Here is a 20,030-nt window from a genome sequence, read left to right as displayed (position 1 = left end):
ACTCTTGGTGGAGATATACAAGCAAGAGAATGTCGAAACGAACGACGCAGAACATGTTTCACAATAACCTCAATGAGTGTGCGTAATGTATCCGCCGGAGGCGGCAAAAAGAAAACACGCACAGGTAGAATGTGTTTAGAAAGTGAAACATCCCCTTCTGAACAATTATACAAGACTGTGCTTAAACTGATACACAATATTTTTTTTAGCGCAACGCAATCTGACTTTCAAAAATCCTTACAAAAGAATGGCCCTGACTAACATTAAACTATACCTTTCACAAATCACTTACCTCACAATAATCTTCGTTTCTCCCACTACTGCAATACAGCAAGCGCCACTACTGCCAGCTAAATAAAAGATTCAAACTACTAAAGGCACTAACTACTGATAGGGATAGTTAGCAAATGAAAGATATTAATAGAGAACAAACAATGTATTTACCTTGATATCATCATATATAAATATAGCAGTTCATTACAAATTTCAAAACTCCGCCATCTCTCACCCCACATCCACCACTGCTGGCGGCTCACCTCCAACTGCGCAACGCTACGCGCTGTTCACATCCAGCTGCCGCTGCCCAACACTACAATGGCAGACAACAATGCAAACTAGCCACAGACTGCACACAGCACAGCCAGTCATTTTCATATTGAGCGCTACGTAACGTTGCCAATAAGAAAACATAAACAGCCTACTTACATAGAGAAAACATAAACAGCCTACTTACATAGAGAAAACATAAACAGCCTACTTACATAGCCCCCATGCTCCCCACAAAAAAGTTTACAAATTTTTTTTGGGCAGTGGCCAATAATGATTTGATAAAATTTTTCATAATTACAATAACAAAGATATCAAATGCACACACTTATTGATACAACGTTGGTCAAAAGCTAAAATTTTGTCACAGTCCATAAAGACAGTCCTGATCATTCATTACGGTGAAATATAGTGTTTTTCTCAAAGTCTGAGCAGTAAAAGAAAATGCACACAGAAGTAGTGGATTTCCATGCTGTCTTGAAGAAGTAGTGTTGTCCTTCCAACGGAAAGACAGTGCTGACTCTTGACATGCAGACAAGTAATGGGTCACAACAGAGCAAACCCACAGCAGAGTCAGTCGAAATTTTGAAGAGTATTGGTAGGTAGGTCATCACAGAGCAGACCCACTGTAGTCCTGGTAGAGATTGTGGTATTGGTGGGCCACCAGAGGTGCAAACCCACTGCAGTCCTTGTAGAAATAATGGTATTGATGGATCATCAAAGATGTAGATCCACTGTAGTCCTTGAAGAGATGGCCAGCAGCCATCTGTTGTGACTGTGCAGGTGCACAATCACCACTGAAGAGTCTTGCGGATAATGTAGCAAGTCCATAAACCACCACTTGTGCACTCACAAAGTTTCTGGAATTGTCCTTAGAACCAGCAATGCTGTTATCCAGTCCCTTGCTGAATTATTAATACACTTGCAAACACTGACAGTCCCTACTTCTCACATATTGTCCATATACTATGACCAACAGAAACGTGTGCAGTGAAATGTAACTTACAGGTTAATAATATCATGAACTGGTGACAATTACAATTTTATAACATAAGAATACAATAACAAAATACAAAATACATCATTAAAAACATAACAATACAGATAACATTTGTAGTACAGGCTTTACAAAAGAATCGAACTAACATATACATCAGTGGAATTATGACATGAGTACATACATAAAAGATCACAATAACTTTTGAAACATCAACTTCACACATGAGCATTAAACAGAATAAATAATGTGTAAGCATATTTATAAGGTAAATAACATATTATTAATGCCAATTATATTTGAGGATAACAGTATTCCTCATCATAGTGAATGTAGCTTAATATTAAAAGAAGAAAAAATTCTATGAAACTACACAGAGACAGGAAGAAAACAAATACTCAAGGGTACACAAACACATAGTGGGATAACACCAATAGGAAAGGACAGGGTTCGTTTTCAGTGTAACATTTGGTACTGCAGTCCAACCCAAAACTTCATATATCTTTCCTCTTATTTCATCCTTTGTTTCCACCAAAAAATTCTATCTAAACATGCTATCTGTATTCATATGTTCACACATTTCTTACCTCAACATTTATTTCCAAGAAAATCCTACCTAAACCTGTTTTCTCAATGCATTTCATCCAATTCATCGCAACTCATTCTCTTAGAGGCTACCCCCTCTTAAGCTAACTTAAATCTACTGAGCTCAGATGCTAAACTAAGGGACGAGGCAATGCAGCATCACATAACAAATCAACACAAACAGCAATGCAAAAAATGCAAATTGGCAAAGCTAGCAGCATAAATGAGCAAAAGTCAAATTCAATAACACTATGCCTGGCAAACAGCAGCAACTTATACCTAAACATGACATAGCGCAAGCAGAAAAAATAGTACACTAAAGATAACAATGCAGATAAGGGAAATGTATATTCACATCTTAATGACTATGTAATTAAAGTGGTGCACCACAACAACTGATTGTAAAAAGAAATATTACCATGTACTTGAAAAGAAAATTATGTGTTACTGTTACTAGTTCCTTCTTATTGTTCTTTCCTTTCCAAGTGCTCCTTCTTTAAAGAATGTGGATCATAAAATAATTATTTAATAGATCTGTTGACAGAAAGTGTTCACATTAGCAAATGCATTTCATTTTATAAAAGCAATGCTGCAACACAGCTGGAAACCAGATATCAAATGAAATAAGCAACTATGAAAAGCAAAGCATAAAAATATTCAGTAGTCATGTGACATTTCATAAGTTAGTAGAAATTCTCTCAACTCTCATAGAAAGACGCTTGTCATAATCAGGTGTGCAGATGTAAAAATATTTCTTGTCATTTTATTAGGCATTTCAGTAAATATCATAAATTACGAGCTCCACAGTATGCTTTCAACAAGGAAATGTCAGTAACGCGGACAATGGCCTTCCCTTTCTTTTTTTTCTACCTGTGCTTCTGATGAGGCACTCACTAATGACTTGTTCTCCCGGCGTCTGACACAGCTGCGTGCCCACGACGCATTACGTGCAGGTGGTCACTTAACTTTCTTACGGAAATATTTACGACAGCAGTTTCCGCTACAGTGACAGTCTCACATAAAAATATTTCACAGGTCAAGAATTAGCGTTGCAAATCTGTAGAAACATAATCCTATAAATATAAGTGTCCAAAAAAATTTTCGCCGCATTGTGATACATTCACGCATATACACACACATTTCATAACTCTTAAAGTACGTTTCTTGGTTTCCAACATCCTTTTCATAAGTCAGAGTCCCTAAACACTACTCATTATTCCTTACCTCATTATACATATACATATTCGTCGACACTTCTTCAATATTTCATCATGAGAAATACGTAGCATAATAAACATTCCTCAACAACATAATACACATCGTCGTCGTAATAATAACATCATAACACTTCAGTCAAATCTCAAAATCGTTGTAGCTTCCTCCAATAATTAAAAAAATTCTCTGCTCATGTCAAAAGTGTCATCTGCCTCAAACGTACTTTAAAAATCATGATCTCATACCAAATACATCATTCAAAGCTCTCATAGTATCACAATGATTCCGAAAAAATATGAACAGTTTACAAAGTACAGACAAAATACAGTTTCATAAGTGTGAAGTTATCCAACTGTGTAATTATGTAAACATCTGTCACTGATATAGTAAAATAAATGTTTGTCTCTCTCAGTTAAATGATCAGATAGCTGTGTAATTTGTGTGGTAGAGAAATATGGTACCGATGTGTAAAGTTGTATAAGCAAATACCATATTAGCTAGGGTTCCTTGTGCTTGCCAAACACATGGTACACAAAGTAAGCGTGTACCCCCCTGAGGATTAATGTAATTATACCCTCAGGTGTTACAGATTACAGCAATGGAATGAAATGTATCATGGAAAATTTTCTTTGTAATTCGAAAATCTTTAAAAATAAATGTTTTAAGTACAAAATTAATCACTCAAATGCGTGTACTGTAGCGCTAAACTGTGCATCTTGTCGCAACATAATCTCTGTGGAAGTGTCGTAGTTATCGTCCTCCGAAAGCTAAGTTCTGCAGAAGTCAATGTACTTACCACATGATAAACAAAAGTGAAATGCTTTGCGTATAGATATCGTAGTTATTATGCTTATTGGCGTGATGAAGAATGTACTGTACAGTAACGTATTGTTATGCCACGAAAAAGGCTGTCTCATTGTTGCTATACCACAAAAGTTACTACTAAAACATGTTTTTCTTCCTAGAAGAATTCAGAAAACTGTGCAGATATAAAACAGATACACTGCAAAAGCAACATTGTAAATTGTCACTCATTAGTAGGGTCGTGATAAAAATCGTGTAGCTGTCACATAAACTAACCTCTGTGTCATCTGGTATCTCTCAGAAAGCACATTAAATTCAGAATGTATTTTCAAATAAACCAAAATGTTGCATTAAAATCTCATTAGCAGTACTGGTAAATGTTCTAATCGTGCAACCTACAAGCAAGAATGTACACACACAATTACACTGTGTCGTCTGTTCGCAATAACAATGCATTCGTAATTTCTGTTTAAATAATTTCTCTTGGTTCTTGGCTGGATATTTAACTTCAAACATTGTTGCATGGTAACAGTTTCTAAAGCATACTAGTAACGTGAAGTGAAACGTTTTATGGCAAAGACAAAGTTAAAAGGCAGATTATCTGTCAATAAATGGTTTTACATGAGAAATGTGGTGTAAACCTTTACTCTTCCTAGTACTCAGAGTTTGAACTTGAATGCAATTGTCAGGCGGTATACGTCGGTAAAGAATACTGGAGTTTTTCTCAAGGTTAGCGTCTATGTTATTTTTCTCTGAGCCAGCCGGCGCAGGTGGCTGCCTGCGGTGCGAGTCATTGTCTGTTTCTTTGTTGGCGCGCGCCGTTCCATCTCAAAATTCGGTGCACATTGCCAATTTCTTTCATAATTTCCGAAATGCGCTGTGTTATTATTTTGTGGCTGTTCCATATTTCTATGTCCCTCTTCCCGTATTGGGGCGCGGGTGTCCTCTGAAATACGTAATTCTTGTACTACTTGTGCCAACTGATCTTGCACTTCCCGGATTTCTCTTTTGTACTGTGTATTGATTTGATTTTGATATTGTTTGAATTTTCTAATTTCTACATACTCTTCAGTGTCAGTGAAGGCTACAGGTGTTGTGTTATTCAGATCATCATCTACCTTTGTAGATAAGTTAGTGAACTGATCTGAAAGTTCGGCTACTTTATCCGATAGTGTACTTATTTCCTCAGTGTGTTTTTCTGAACCAAGTTTCAGAGTATCTACTGTGTCCTTTAAGTTTTCCTGAGTTTTTGCAAGTTGCGTAACTGAATCGGTAGATGCAACTGAGTCAAATTTAGCTTGCAAGGTCTCATGATTTTCATGAACAATAGTTTGCAGTTCATTTATGGCTGCTTCGTGATTCCGTAATGCATTTTCATGCCGCGAAAAAATAGGTTGAAAATGCTCACAAATTTGAGTTTTTACGTCATTACAGACCTTTTGACATTTCGATTCGATGTTATGTAACTCAGTGGTCAAATCTTCACGTGTTTGTTCAAGGGTAGTGTCTAACTTTTGAAGATTTTGTCCCATTGCGTCTAACTGTTGCTGTGTTTGTCTCTGGTGTTGTTCCATTGTGTCTAACTTTTGAAGATTTTGTTCCATTGTGTCTAACTTTTCAAGCTTTTGTCCCATTTGTTGCATTAACTGTAATAACAATGCACTGGTGTCTGAAACATGTTCCTCAGTGCTTTTCGGCAGTGAATTTGCACCGGCAACATTCACATTTTGACAAGCGGAAAATGTGTCTTGACTCATTTGAGAAAACGGTGAGAACCCAAAACCTGAGTCTGCAGTATTTGCAATATTGTGTTCTGTCATTCCCGATTCCTGAGGCGAGCTGTTGCCGACCAATCGATCGATGACGCTTCCCTGTTCACTACCTGTTTCACTGTCTACACCATTGTTTGCCGCCCGCTCCATTTCCCTATGCACGATTACCAAATTACTACTTTGAACATCAGTTAATTCATTACTCGGTGGCGCTAACACACTGCTTTCATTTTCACTGTCATTTCTCAGTTTACTTTGGAGCCTAGTATTACGTTTTTCACACGCCATTATTGTCACAGTATTTCACACGACAACACAGAAAAACACAATTTGAAGATCAAAAATAAGAGAACACATTGACATAGCACTGAAAATAATATCTAGTTAATTGCAAGCGCAGCTGCGAAATACTTAGTGCAAATCTACATGCATGCCACAACTGTTTTACTATACAACAATGAAAGACTGCAACTACAAAGGAAATTCTCTCTATAATTACGCGCTAGCAATAATCAGAATCTACACTAATTACACAAACTACAAGAAAAATCAGAAGATTCCAGTGAGGTATCCTCGGCTAAGGGTCGACATATGAAACGTCCCCTTTGAACAATTTATATAAGACTGTGCTTAAACTGATACACAATATTTTTTTTAGCGCAACGCAATCTGACTTTCAAAAATCCTTACAAAAGAATGGCCCTGACTAACATTAAACTATACCTTTCACAAATCACTTACCTCACAATAATCTTCGTTTCTCCCACTACTGCAATACAGCAAGCGCCACTACTGCCAGCTAAATAAAAGATTCAAACTACTAAAGGCACTAACTACTGATAGGGATAGTTAGCAAATGAAAGATATTAATAGAGAACAAACAATGTATTTACCTTGATATCATCATATATAAATATAGCAGTTCATTACAAATTTCAAAACTCCGCCATCTCTCACCCCACATCCACCACTGCTGGCGGCTCACCTCCAACTGCGCAACGCTACGCGCTGTTCACATCCAGCTGCCGCTGCCCAACACTACAATGGCAGACAACAATGCAAACTAGCCACAGACTGCACACAGCACAGCCCGTGATTTTCATATTGAGCGCTACGTAACGTTGCCAATAAGAAAACATAAACAGCCTACTTACATAGAGAAAACATAAACAGCCTACTTACATAGAGAAAACATAAACAGCCTACATACAAAAGCTTATTGAACTCACACAGAAGGCTCGGACGGGAGGAAATGTTAAGCCCACAGCCTTCAAAAGGGTTAAGCTTTGAATATTTATGGAACACAAGAAAAGATTATGACTTTAACTGCATTAAGACTTGAATATTTAACGAACAAACTGACTTCAGGAACTTAATTGTATTATCTTGACGTGAGCACATGGCTGAAGGCCAGTAAGTAACTTCGCGTAAATTTTGTGATGAAACACTTACGAGAAGTATAGACTTACAGTATAATTGAAGAACACAAATAAGGTAATTACTACCAAGGCTGTCACAGTTCCTTAGAAAATTTCTTGTTATGATCTCTGCGTGCAAGGACTTCGAGTAACAGTACCACTCTAGCACAGTCAGTAAGAAACATTCACTTGCTTAATACATTGAACATCTTACTGCATTCGGTTATTGGATGTGCGGGACCAAATACTTAAAAACTAAACTCCTCCCGAACAGGCCATTTAGGCCCAAAGATATCGACCGGCCGCCGTGTCAGCCTGAGCCCATAGGCGTCACTGGATGCGGATGTGGATGGTCATGTGGTTAGTACACCGCTCTCCCGGCCATATGTCAATTTCCGAGACCGGAGCCGCTACTTCTCAGTCAAGAGCTGAGTGCATCCCGCTTGCCAACAACGCTCAGCAGACCAGATGGTCACCCATCCAAGTGCTAGCCCAGCCCGACAGCGCTTAACTTCGGTGATCTGGTGAGAACCGGTGTTACCACTGCGGCAAGGCCGTTGGCAGTACAAAACACTTAAATACCTTTTTTCATTTGAATCAATTATTTATTTTTTATGGTATGTGATATCCTTCGTTACTCTGACTTTGTTATTTCATATTTCTTTTACATATTAAAGCAGCTCAACCTGACACAGCGGAGGCACAAAATTACATGTGTACTAAAGCACAATGGTTAAGGCAGGCCAGCTTGGGTTTCCGTACCGTTCAGCCTGCTGCATCTGACAACAGTATGGTACATGTCCACCTGTTGTCATGTGGTCCACGGAAATAATTTTGCATCGTGAAGCCAAATGACCACCAGAGTGCATTTTGTTTGTTAGTTTTACACCTACATTTCATTTCAGATTCTGAACCAAACTGGCTAGCAGATGTGTCTCAGATGCAGAGTTCGCTGAAACGCTAGCTAATCTTTCTGAAGATTGTGCCACAGGCTTTTCCAATGACTACGTTGATGACGGTTCCTGTTTGAGTTCTGAGGACGATGACGATGATGATGAACATAACGCAGGATCTGCCTATTCTGAGCCTAATGATGACGGTCCTCTTGCGGATCTTCAAACCTTAAGGAATGGGAACCTCTAGCAGGGGACAAAACTATTTTTACCTTCTCCTCTCCAAAAATTGGTGTTCATCCAATTCTACTCAAGAAATTTCAAGGACTACCTCCTTCTTCTCACTTTGAACACTTCATCGATGATCAGTTTTACGGCAAAATAATGCTGCAACCGGAAATCCAAAGCAAAGGCTATGAAAATGGTTTGACACCAATACTGACGAAATGCCAAGTTTGTGAGGATTATTTTATGCAGATCTCGTAATTGAGCCAATACTGTTCCACAGAAAGAATCTGTGAGAATGGGGTTCTAGAAATTATGAGTCGCAACATATCTGAGTTGCTGCTTTCCATGTTGCATTTATCAAATAATGAGCAAGAAAGAGTTCCACAAGACAGAATATTTTCGGGAAGAAATTCAAGGAATCCTATATTTCAGAAGAATTAATTTCTATGTACGAAAGAAAGTATTATTTCGTGGACGTATTTACTTTCGAGTATACAACCTTATAAAAGACATAAATGTGGGATTAAGGTTTTCAAGCTTTCTGTTACTGGAGGTTCTGCTTGGGCAATCACCGTCTACACTGGCAAAGGGAGATCCGACGGTATACCTGTTGATGAGAAAGTGGTGACAGAATCTATGGATGGATTATTAGATATTTGAAGAGAACAGTACACTGACAACTGTTACACTAGTGTTTCACTATCTAAAAGGCAAAAACAGCGAGAGACACACTTGGTAGGTGTGTTACGGGCAAATCGAAAGAATAATCAACCTGCAATGGTCAAGGCAAAATTGAAAAAAGGGATTGTTATAACTCTACGGAATTGAGACAAAACTCTAGTCCTGAAGTGGAAGGATAAATGAGATATGCTAATCCTCAGTACGAAACGTGATGACCCAATGGTCCAAGCCACACAAAAAAAGAAGCAAGTAAGCCCACTATGGTCATCGACTATATATAAATAAAAAAAGATCTTTATCGACCTTTCCGACTAGATGGCCTCATATGCCTCATACGTAAGAAGAACTATCAAATGTTACAAGAGACTTATCTTCCATTTCATCACTTCCATATAGGGTGGTCTATTGATCGTGACCGGGACAAATACCTCACGAAATAAGAGTCAAACGAAAAAACTACAAAGAACGAATCTAGCTTGAAGGGGGAAACCAGATGGCGCTACGGTTGGCCCGCTAGGTGGCGCTTCCATGAGTCAAACGGATATCAACTGCGTTTTTTTTAAATAGGAACCTCCATTTCTTATTAAATATTCGTGTAGTACGTAAAGAAATATGAATGTTTTAGTTGAACCACTTTTTTCGCTTTGTGATAGATGGCGCTGTAGTAGTCATAAACATTTGACTCACAATTTTAGACGAACAGTTGGTAACGGGTAGGTTTTTTAAATTAAAATACAGAATGGAGATAAGTTGACGGTGGCTCCTTTATGCTCTGGGGAACATTAACGTGGGCATGCATGGGTCCAGTGGAGCTTGTCCAAGGCACCATGAGGGCCAGAAAGTATCGAAGTTGCAGACCACTTAGACCCCTCCAAGACGATCATCTCTCCCGACGACAGTGGCGTTTTTCAACAACATAATTCCCCATGTCGCAAGCCCAAGAGTGCGACTGAGTGGCTCAAGGAACATAGTGGAGAGTTCCAAATGATGCGCTGCCTCCCCCCTCCCTCCTCCTCCAACAACTAGCTTGAACTGAACCCGAGATCTAAGATGTGACTGAGTGTGGCGTCAGAGGTCATCACCCCCTCCCCCGGATTTACGGGAATTAGGTGACTTATATGTGTACAGGTGGTGGCAACTCCATCCAGCGGCCTAACAAGGCCTCATTGCTTCCATGCCAAGACGAGTCGCCGCTGTTATCTGTGCCAAAGGTAGACATGCCGGCTATTAAGTAGGTGGTCATAATGTTCTGACTGATCAGTGTACTTGATTTTATTTGCAGTTCTTGATTGAGAACTAACATTTTCAATAAGGGTTGGTGTAAGTAGGCTGTTAAGGTTTTTTTATTGGTAAATATACAATCCATACGCAAAGCAGCAAATATATATCTTACATAATAAACAGGTCATTAGCATCATATCAGCATAAGCAAATAAATGTTCATATGTAATCTTAATAAGTAAATATGAAGGCGCAAGCAGATAAATCACGAAGCATGACTTATATACATAACCATATCAGCACAACTACTCAGGTGACAATTATAATTTAAATAAATAAACACAGCAGGCACATAATAAAAAAATATGACATCAGTGAAAAAGCAGAGCAGCCAAGCGATGCCGAATATACATAAGTAACAATCCTGTTCATTAATCCATCATTGTCAAAATCAGTTAACACACAGTATAAATCACGTAATCGCGAGCAGAAAATTATGTATAAAGTACGTACCTAAGTGGAAATATGTTACATGAAAAATAAACTCAATTAATAGTTACCTTTTTAGTTTATTACTTTCTTCTTCGAAATTACATTCTTCCTGAAATTTTCTCGATAACAAGTCCTCGTAACGTCGGACACACACAGAATGTACCTGAAGTTCTTAAATATTTTATACAACTGTATCCTGAAAAAAAACTTCACGTTAATAATATAATTTATCATGTCACTATAGCTTTATACTGAATTTATTCGGAGAAATTAGACTGTGTATTTGTTTACGGCTGTCAGAGCATTCGCACTGAGCGCTCGATCAGCTGTAGGTACGCGTGACGTAGGAAGTAATTGTTTGCGGTCAACGATTGCCTTGTGCTGCGCGCAGACTTGAATGTTGCTTTGAGTATGTGCCACCTCTGTATGAAAATCACTGGCTGTGCTGTGTTTGTCTCTGATTTTGTTCCAGTGTGTCTAACTGTTGCTGTGTTTGTCTCTGATTTTGTTCCATTGTGTCTAACTTTTTAAGATTTTGTTCCACTGTGTCTAACTTTTTGAGATTTTGTTCCACTGTGTGTAACTATTGCTGTGTTTGTCTCTGGTGTTGTTCCATTGTGTCTAACTTTTCAAGCTTTTGTCCTATTTGTTGCATTAATTGTAATAACAATGCACTGGTGTCTGAAACATGTTCCTCAGTGCTTTTCGGCAGTGAAGTTGCACCGGCAACATTCACATTTTGACAAGCGGAAAATGTGTCTTGACTCATTTGAGAAAACGGTGAGAACCCAAAACCTGAGTCTGCAGTATTTGCAATATTGTGTTCTGTCATTCCCGATTCCTGAGGCGAGCTGTTGCCGACCAATCGATCGATGACGCTTCCCTGTTCACTACCTGTTTCACTGTCTACACCATTGTTTGCCGCCCGCTCCATTTCCCTATGCGCAATTACCAAATTACTACTTTGAACATTAGTTAATTCATTACTCTGCGGCGCTAACACACAGCTTTCGTCTTCACTGTCATTTCTCAGTTTACTTTGGAGCCTAGTATTACGTTTTTCACACGCCATAATTGTCACACGATAACACAGAAAAGCACAATTTGAAGAGCAAAATAAAATAACATAGCAATGGAAATAATGTCTACTTAATTGCTAGCGCAGCTGTGAAATACTTGGTGCAAATCTACATGCATGCCACAACTGTTTTACTGTACAACAATGAAAAACTACAACTACAAAGGAAATTCTCTCTATGATTACGCGCTATCAATAAACAAAATCTACACTAATTACACAAACTACAAGAAAAAAATCAGAAGAGTCCAGTGAGGTATCCTCGGCTAAGGGTCGACATATGAAACGTCCCCTTTGAACAATTATATATGACTGTCCTTAAACTGACATACAATATTTTTAGCGCAACGCAATCTGACTTTCAAAAATCCCTGCAAAAGAATGGCCCTGAGTAACATCAAACTATACCTTTCACAAATCACTTACCTCACAAAAATCTTCGCTACTCAAGCTACTGCAATACAGCGAGCGCCACTACTGCCAGCTAAATAAAAGATTCAAACTACTGAAGGCACTAACTACTGATAGGGATAGTTAGCAAATGAAAGATATTAATAGAGAACAAACAATGTATTTACCTTAATATCATCAAAAGTCATAATGTATATAGCAGTTCATCACAAATTACAAAACTCCGCCATCTCTCTCCCCACATCCACCACTGCTGGCGGCTCACCTCCAACTGCGCAACGCTACGCGCTGTTCACATCCAGCTGCCGCTGCCCAACACTACAATGGCAGACAACAATGGAAACTAGACACAGACTGCGCACAGCACAACCAGTGATTTTCATACAGAGGTGGCGTTACCAATAAAAAAACCTTAACAGCCTACTTACATTGGAAAGCAGTTTGTAACTGTTTATAAAAATTCGTTTTTGACAGGTAGATGTACGAATTTATCTTTCTTTATAGCCATTTTCGATGAACATCAATCAGCTTTATTGTATATTAAAAGCCGTCCACGTTTTCTTTTTTTTAACTGTTAAGGGAAGCCAAAGCTATATCCTGATGCTACTGGGTGCAGTGTCATGTGGAATCGTTATAACAACACGGTCGCTTAAACAATATGAAGGGCGCAAAGGAAATTTGCAGCCTGTCATGATTTCAACACGACAGTCCAAGGAATGGATTATACCAAACCTTCAGCAATCGTTTCTCAAGGAGGGAGTGCTATTGTCCGTGATCTCGCAGGAGATTTAAAATATGATGGAGCGCACATGGAGGAAGACGAAAATGTAATTGTGTTCGTTGAAATAAACATTTGCAGCCTGTGAACTCTTCATTCATAACTTGGTCACTACACAACAATGCAGAACAAACTGATTAACATGGGCTTAAGGTGGGGTGCTTTTTCCAATAAATATCGTTATCAGTAAGAGATCTTTATCACGAAGCGGTAATTCACGGATACATTTTGGAATTCAATAAACTCTAACTGTTCTGGTAATCTCTTCATCATGACGTTGAGGTTTTTTATCTTCTGCTGGTTGGTGTCTAAAATGATGCATGTTAAATAGTCTCTCTCCTCGTCTTTGTCGAGCGGAATAAGACATATCCCCTGACCTTATGTGGACACGGATAGGAAAAGGAATCAGTTGAGGCATAACTGAAATAAGCATTACAGAATTCGCCTCGATGATTCAGCGAAACCACGAAAAACAAATCTATGAGGGCATTCAAATCTCGTCCGAGCAGAAGACGAAAACAGGCCATTTTTGTGAGACCTCGTTTTTGTGGAATCTGCCGTCGATACAGACAGACCAGGAAGAGAAAACGCTCCGAGATTATGAACGTTAACCGCCTCGCCCAGTGGCAGTATGCTTAATTGGGCCATTAATTGGTCGTTCGTGTCAGGTCTTCATCGTATTTTCTCACGGCACGGCATCGAAGAAAATTTCACCACCGAGTTTTATTTTATGAACTTCTTAATTGGGATTTAGCGGGAAAGTAATTATATGAGAATAAATTTAGCGAACCGCTGGTGACTGGAAACTTTGCTCGCCGGTAAGTCCGTAGCGACAGTTTGAAACCTTACGAGATCGGTCGACAGTGATCGACTCGCTGCAGGCCGGGGTTCCGAATAATTAAGGATACGTCTGCAGAGCATGGCTTACACTTACAGGCAATTTCTGACTGACTTATTCACATCACAACTTACCCGCCTTTCATCTGTACGGCGCGAAGTACAAATCACGCAAGGTGGGTACGTAGCAAAACTTTTGGCTGCGCCAACAATAAGAGCCCTAGCAACGTATACAATCGTAATTGTCGGACGAAATATGCACCACGGTCACAGTGGCGTTCAATTACACGCTGGGTAAATTGCCTGAACAGAATATTTTAGAAAAATATGGACTCCCTTGTACTAAGCTCATTTTATTTCTCCTCTTCCATGTACTTTTTCCATCAACACTCTATTAATGCACCCAAAATTCGAGCCTAAATCAAAACTACCGTGGAAACTCTTCAACGAAGAATCTTGAAAGGGATCCAGTTCTAAAGAACTTTTCACAGTTTTATTAGACAAAAATGCTAGTCATTTAATGAAACGCACATACTACACCAATATTTTGAGCTGCTGTCAATCTCTGCATACTAAAAGGCAATATCTGGAGTGACTGATTCGCTCACCGACTCTTCATCGCCCAGCCCAAATCACTATGGATACAAACTTGAAATTTGTAGGGTTTGTTGACCTTATAGTGCACCTGTCGCTTAAGAAGGGACGTTTTGAAATTCTACTCCTAAGGGGGTGATAGAGGGGAATGAACATATTTTTAAAATATTTCGCTATTAAGGCAATTTTGAAGCTAGATTTACGAAAATTGGTATTAGATTATCCATCGGAAATAAAGAGGTTTGTGTTTGAGCATTTTCGGAAATTTAACCCCTGTGTTAGGGGAAAAAAGTTTTTATGGAAATATCACCAGAACAACGCATGATTAACAAAAACCTTGGATTCTAGCCGCTGGAATCACTTTTTGGGCAGAAGCGCACTCGTTGAAGACCATGCTTCTCTGGCCTTAATTAGCTTGAAAAGTTTATAATTTTTGCTATTTGTGAACAACATAAAAACTCGATCAAAGAAAAACAAATTCTGTGCAGACCATATAGTCTTCGCAAACAAAGTCATCAATAAATTCGTTCATTCATTATTTCGACATTATTGGGATACTGACTACAATGTTATCGGCAGCTAGTGGACCTCTTCACTTAGACAGAACTTTGTTCTAGTAGTATTTCTGGTTTTTCAATTAGTTCATTGTAAAAGGTGTTTAAAATGTCTCGTCGTATTGAGGAAGAACCGTGCCAGATACATGTACGTTGAATTACACTTCCACACACAGAACAGTTACACTTGTGCTTTGTTGTTTCGTAGCTTTTATAGTTGCTGGGGACTTAATTAATCAATTGTGTCAACGGAAATTTCCCTTCATTCTTTATTGTTATTTTATGCAGTCAGATTGCGTACTAATACTAGTCAGGACCAACCGGTTGCGAGACTTCGTAACCGGACACACAGCTACTAAAATTATTTTCATTATATAATTAAGCCCCCATGCAACATGTGCGTATTTTCGAAAGATATAACAGATGTAAAATAAGTGTAAGATTATTTTTAGGATTTCCTACGACATGGTACATAAACATTCAAAGATATTGCTGTTGACAGCACAACAACACTATCGTTGATGACTATGACGTATACTTAACAGGAAGGTGAAGTCTTTGATCATATAATTGATTGTTCGACGTGATTCTTTTTCATTAAATCTCAATATACGTGTTACAAATGTGGAAATACGCACAATAATTTTGTTTACTTATTCTGTTCCTCTACGGTGAGTTGTCAGTTGTTGGGAACTATCACCACATTATTGTCGACAGAGTATTTGTTTTACATTGGTACGAACCTCGTCTAAAAGTTGTTCGTCGGCATACACACGTACCAAACGACGTAGGGCACGAAGTCGGCCAACCACAATACTTCTAGTGTCCGACACTATTCCTCTGATTTAAGCTTACTAGTGATCTAGCTCACTTAATCCTGATTTTGCAACCCACTTTTATGTAAACGTCACTAACTTTTAGAACAACCACAGTGTGCTTTTATAATATGTTTGTGTAAGGAGTTTGAACGCATTTCTGGGAGCTTTCCAAGCATACTTCAATGCTACACCCATTCAGATACGCCAGTGAGCTCATCCTCTGCTGCTGTTGCAATCTTAGGACTGCGCCGCCATAACTAAGCACAGCGTAAACCAGGCTTCCCCGTCGGTGCGTCGCGACGTTCTACTGCTTGGCACAGACATACTGATTCACGAACTATGTGCTTCAAACCTTTATACGCGTGTCGTAAGACGAGACAGGTGATGCTGAGGTAATTAGAGTAGGAAATGAGACACTGAAAGTAATAAAGGAGTTTTGCTATTTGGGGAGCAAAATAACTGATGATGGTCGAAGTAGAGAGGATATAAAATGTAGACTGGCAATGGCAAGGAAAGCGTTTCTGAAGAAGAGAAATTTTTTAACATCGAGTATAGATTTAAGTGTCAGGAAGTAGATTCTGAAAGTATTTGTATGGAGTGTAGCCATGTATGGAAGTGAAACATGGCCGATAAATAGTTTGGACAAGAAGAGAATAGAAGCTTTCGAAATGTGGTGCTACAGAAGAATGCTGAAGATTAGATGGGTAGATCACATAACTAATGACGAGGTATTGAATAGGATTGGGGAGAAGAGGAGTTTGTGGCACAACTTGACCAGAAGAAGGGATCGATTGGTAGGACATGTTCTGAGGCATCAAGGGATCACCAATTTAGTATTGGAGGGCAGCGTGGAGGGTAAAAATCGTAGAGGCAGACGAAGATATGAATACACTAAACAGATTCAGAAGGATGCAGGCTGCGGTAGGTACTGGGAGATGAAGAAGCTTGCACAGGATAGAGTAGCATGGAGAGCTGCATCAAATCAGTCTCAGGACTGAAGACCACAACAACAACAAGACGCGTTTTGCTTTTTAATCTGAACTATAATAGTTCATTTCATTTAGAGGAAACAGAGTCTTTTGCACTTCAGAATGCAAGAGTCAACGTATTAAATGATACGACAGAATTGTCCAGTGGGCATTTCTGGCACCACTTGAGCGATGTTCTCCTGAAAAGCAGACAATAACCTTATTCAGTAAGTTGCAAGGTTTCCTTTTGCTAATTCTCGACAGATGTAACATAGGTGTAAGATTATTTTTAGGATTTGCTACGACATTGTACATAAACATTCATAGATCTACATCTATATCTACATTTATACTCCTCAAGGCACCCGAACGGTGTATGGCGGAGGGCACTTCACGTGCCACTGTCATCACCTCCCTTTCCCGTTCCAGTCGCGTATGGTTTGCAGGAAGAACGACTGCCGGAAAGCCTCCGTGCGCACTCGAATCTCTCTAATTTTACATTCGTGATCTCCTCGGGAGGTATCAGTAGGGGGAAGCAATATATTCGATACCTCATCCAGAAACGCACCCTCTCGAAGCCTGGACAGCAAGCTACACCACGATGGAGAGCGCCTCTCTTGCAGGGTCTGCCACTTGAGTGTGCTAAACATCTCCGTGACGCTATCACGCTTACCAAATAACCCTGTGACGAAACGCGCCGCTCTTCTTTGGATCTTCTCTATCTCCTCCGTCAACCCGATCTGCTACGGATCCCACACTGATGAGCAATACTCAAACATAGTTCGACCGAATGTTTTGTGAGCCACTTCCTTTGTTGATGGACTACATTTTCTAAGGACTCTCCCAATGAATCTCAACCTGGTACCCGTCTTACCAACAATTAATTTTATATGATCATTCCACTTCAAATCGTTCCGCACGCATATTCCCAGATATTTTACAGAAGTAACAGCTACCAGTCGACAGCATTATCTTTGATGGCTATGACATATTCGTCATAAAAGGTGCAGCCTTTGATCATATGTTTGACAGCTGACATTAGCAAATAAACACAGCTCTGTGTTGTGCACCACGATGGAATGTACGAGGAAGAGTCTTTTATGTTTAATATTACAGTGTGTTTCAAAAGAATGGCTTGATTTTAAAATTCCATATTTATTGATAGAAACATACTGCATACATGGGATGCATCGCAAAATACTCAATAATTCTTAAAGTTTCAGCAACAGCGTGAACGACATCCGGACAATTGCTAAATTCTTCATGAACTTTACACAATGTATCTGCATTTACAGTGGTTATGGCGGCTGTTATTCTGTTCTTAATTTCTCTTATGTCTCGAAGTACGAATGGGATGAACACACTTCATTCATTTATCGCCACAGGAAAAAATCGCTTGGGGTTATGTTTGGCGACGTTGGAGGCCAATAACGCAGGGCAGGGTGCCGGGGTCCCGTGCGCCCTATCCAGCGCTGAGGCAGAGTGTAGCTGAGAAAGTGACAAACGTTCTTGTGCCAGGGTGGTGGAGCTCCACCCCGTTGGAAAATGAAGTTATCGGCGTCCTTCTGAAGTAGTGGAAAAAGCCAGTTCTGCAAAATTTGAAGGTAGCTCAACGCTGGACCGGGCGCACACTATCGCGAGGCACTGCCCCGCATTCTTGGCCTCCAAGATTGCCAGTCGTGAACACATGTATTTTTATTTCTTGTGGGAATATTTGAAGTAAAATGTGTTCATCTCCTCTTTACCTCATGAGATAGAAGATGTGAAGAGCAGAGTAACAGCAGCGATAACTTCTGCAAAAGCAGACATTTTGTGAGAAGTTTATGACGAATTTAGATATCGTACAGACGTTATTCGTGATGCTGCTGGTGGACACATAGAGCATCTGTAACAACTACAACTTTGAGATTTTGTGAGTATTATGCAATTCGTCCCATGTTCGTAGTACGTTTTTATCAATAAAGATGTTGTTGTTGTTGTGGTCTTCAGTCCTGAGACTGGTTTGATGCAGCTCTCCATGCATCAATAAAGATGAAATTTCGAAATCAGGTCATTATTTTGAAACACTCTGTACATATTTGCTTCTTCCTTTTTTCTGTGCCTAACGGCATATTAAGTTTCAGTTATTTAATACTAGTCCACGGATTGACTTACCTTCGATGCATTTTACTGTGTGTACTTATTTGCAGTAATGATTTGTATTTTCTTCTTTATATACCTTTTTTGACGAGATATTGTAGTACCGAAATGTGTTACATAAAAGAAATTGTGACAAGTGGCCCGTAATTGTTAATCAATTTGCAGACAGTTACACGCTCCAGCGTCTGCAACTGGAATCAACTCTCACTTCTGGTTAATGGGAATTTGAGCGATTGTCAATACGTGGAACAGTGATTGCCATACGCTCCTGGAGAAATCAAAAGTAGGATCACATAGTTTAAGTGTGCACACAGATGAAGGAGGTAGCGATCCAATTATTTTCTTTCGGTTTTACAATCAGCTGCTTTTTCCTGCTGTGCGATGAATCTAATAAGAATTCGGTGGTTAGTTTCAGTGTCTTGAGTAATGTTAATTATGTTGCACGGATAAATGTTCAAATATCAAGATGCCTAGTATCTGTACGCCCTTAAATTAGTTAAATAAAATTTTACTATTGGTTGCTTCAGATTTTACGCGAAGTAAATTAACCAGTTTTTAAAAATGCAGTAAGTGTTGCTGAATAAGGGTCCGTACTTCATCCACGCTAAAGACCCTGCACGTTTAACTGGCCCCGTAAACCATATCAATAAGAAATTACCCACACGCTGAAAGCACCAGCTTCCCCACGACATAGTGACTGTAACAACATTAAGCATACTGCTGTCATTTTCCTTGTCATGAAGCTGAAGGTGTCCTTGTAAATATGTTAGAAGTACACTATATTCCATTTATGGAGGTACCTTTGTTGGAAATGACCCGTACTTGCGGTTTGTTAAGGCTTTCTTCATTGTTCCAAGAGCATGGAATTCGCCGTGACTTCATGACTCCAAAGCGAAGTATCAAAAAAGATCAGAGTGTGTCTGTTTCGTGGACACTTCCCGCGTCTCAAGCAGCAGTCGCCAGTCAGGAAGTCACATTTTTTCCCGCCAATAAATAAATGG

At 39.3% G+C, this 20,030-nt stretch overlaps 1 pseudogene; it reads right to left on the bottom strand.

Moving 5' to 3' along the window:
• Window positions 1–7,781: 7,781 nt before the first annotated feature.
• Window positions 7,782–7,899, bottom strand: LOC126428180 (5S ribosomal RNA; annotated as a pseudogene).
• Between the last annotated feature and the right edge of the window lie 12,131 nt (window positions 7,900–20,030).

The sequence above is a fragment of the Schistocerca serialis genome, chromosome 1 (genome assembly GCF_023864345.2).
Source record: "Schistocerca serialis cubense isolate TAMUIC-IGC-003099 chromosome 1, iqSchSeri2.2, whole genome shotgun sequence".
In the NCBI taxonomy this organism is placed as follows: Eukaryota; Metazoa; Arthropoda; class Insecta; order Orthoptera; family Acrididae; genus Schistocerca; species Schistocerca serialis.
Note: the sequence above shows the minus strand (reverse complement) of the source record. Positions and strands in the feature narration are given on the sequence as shown.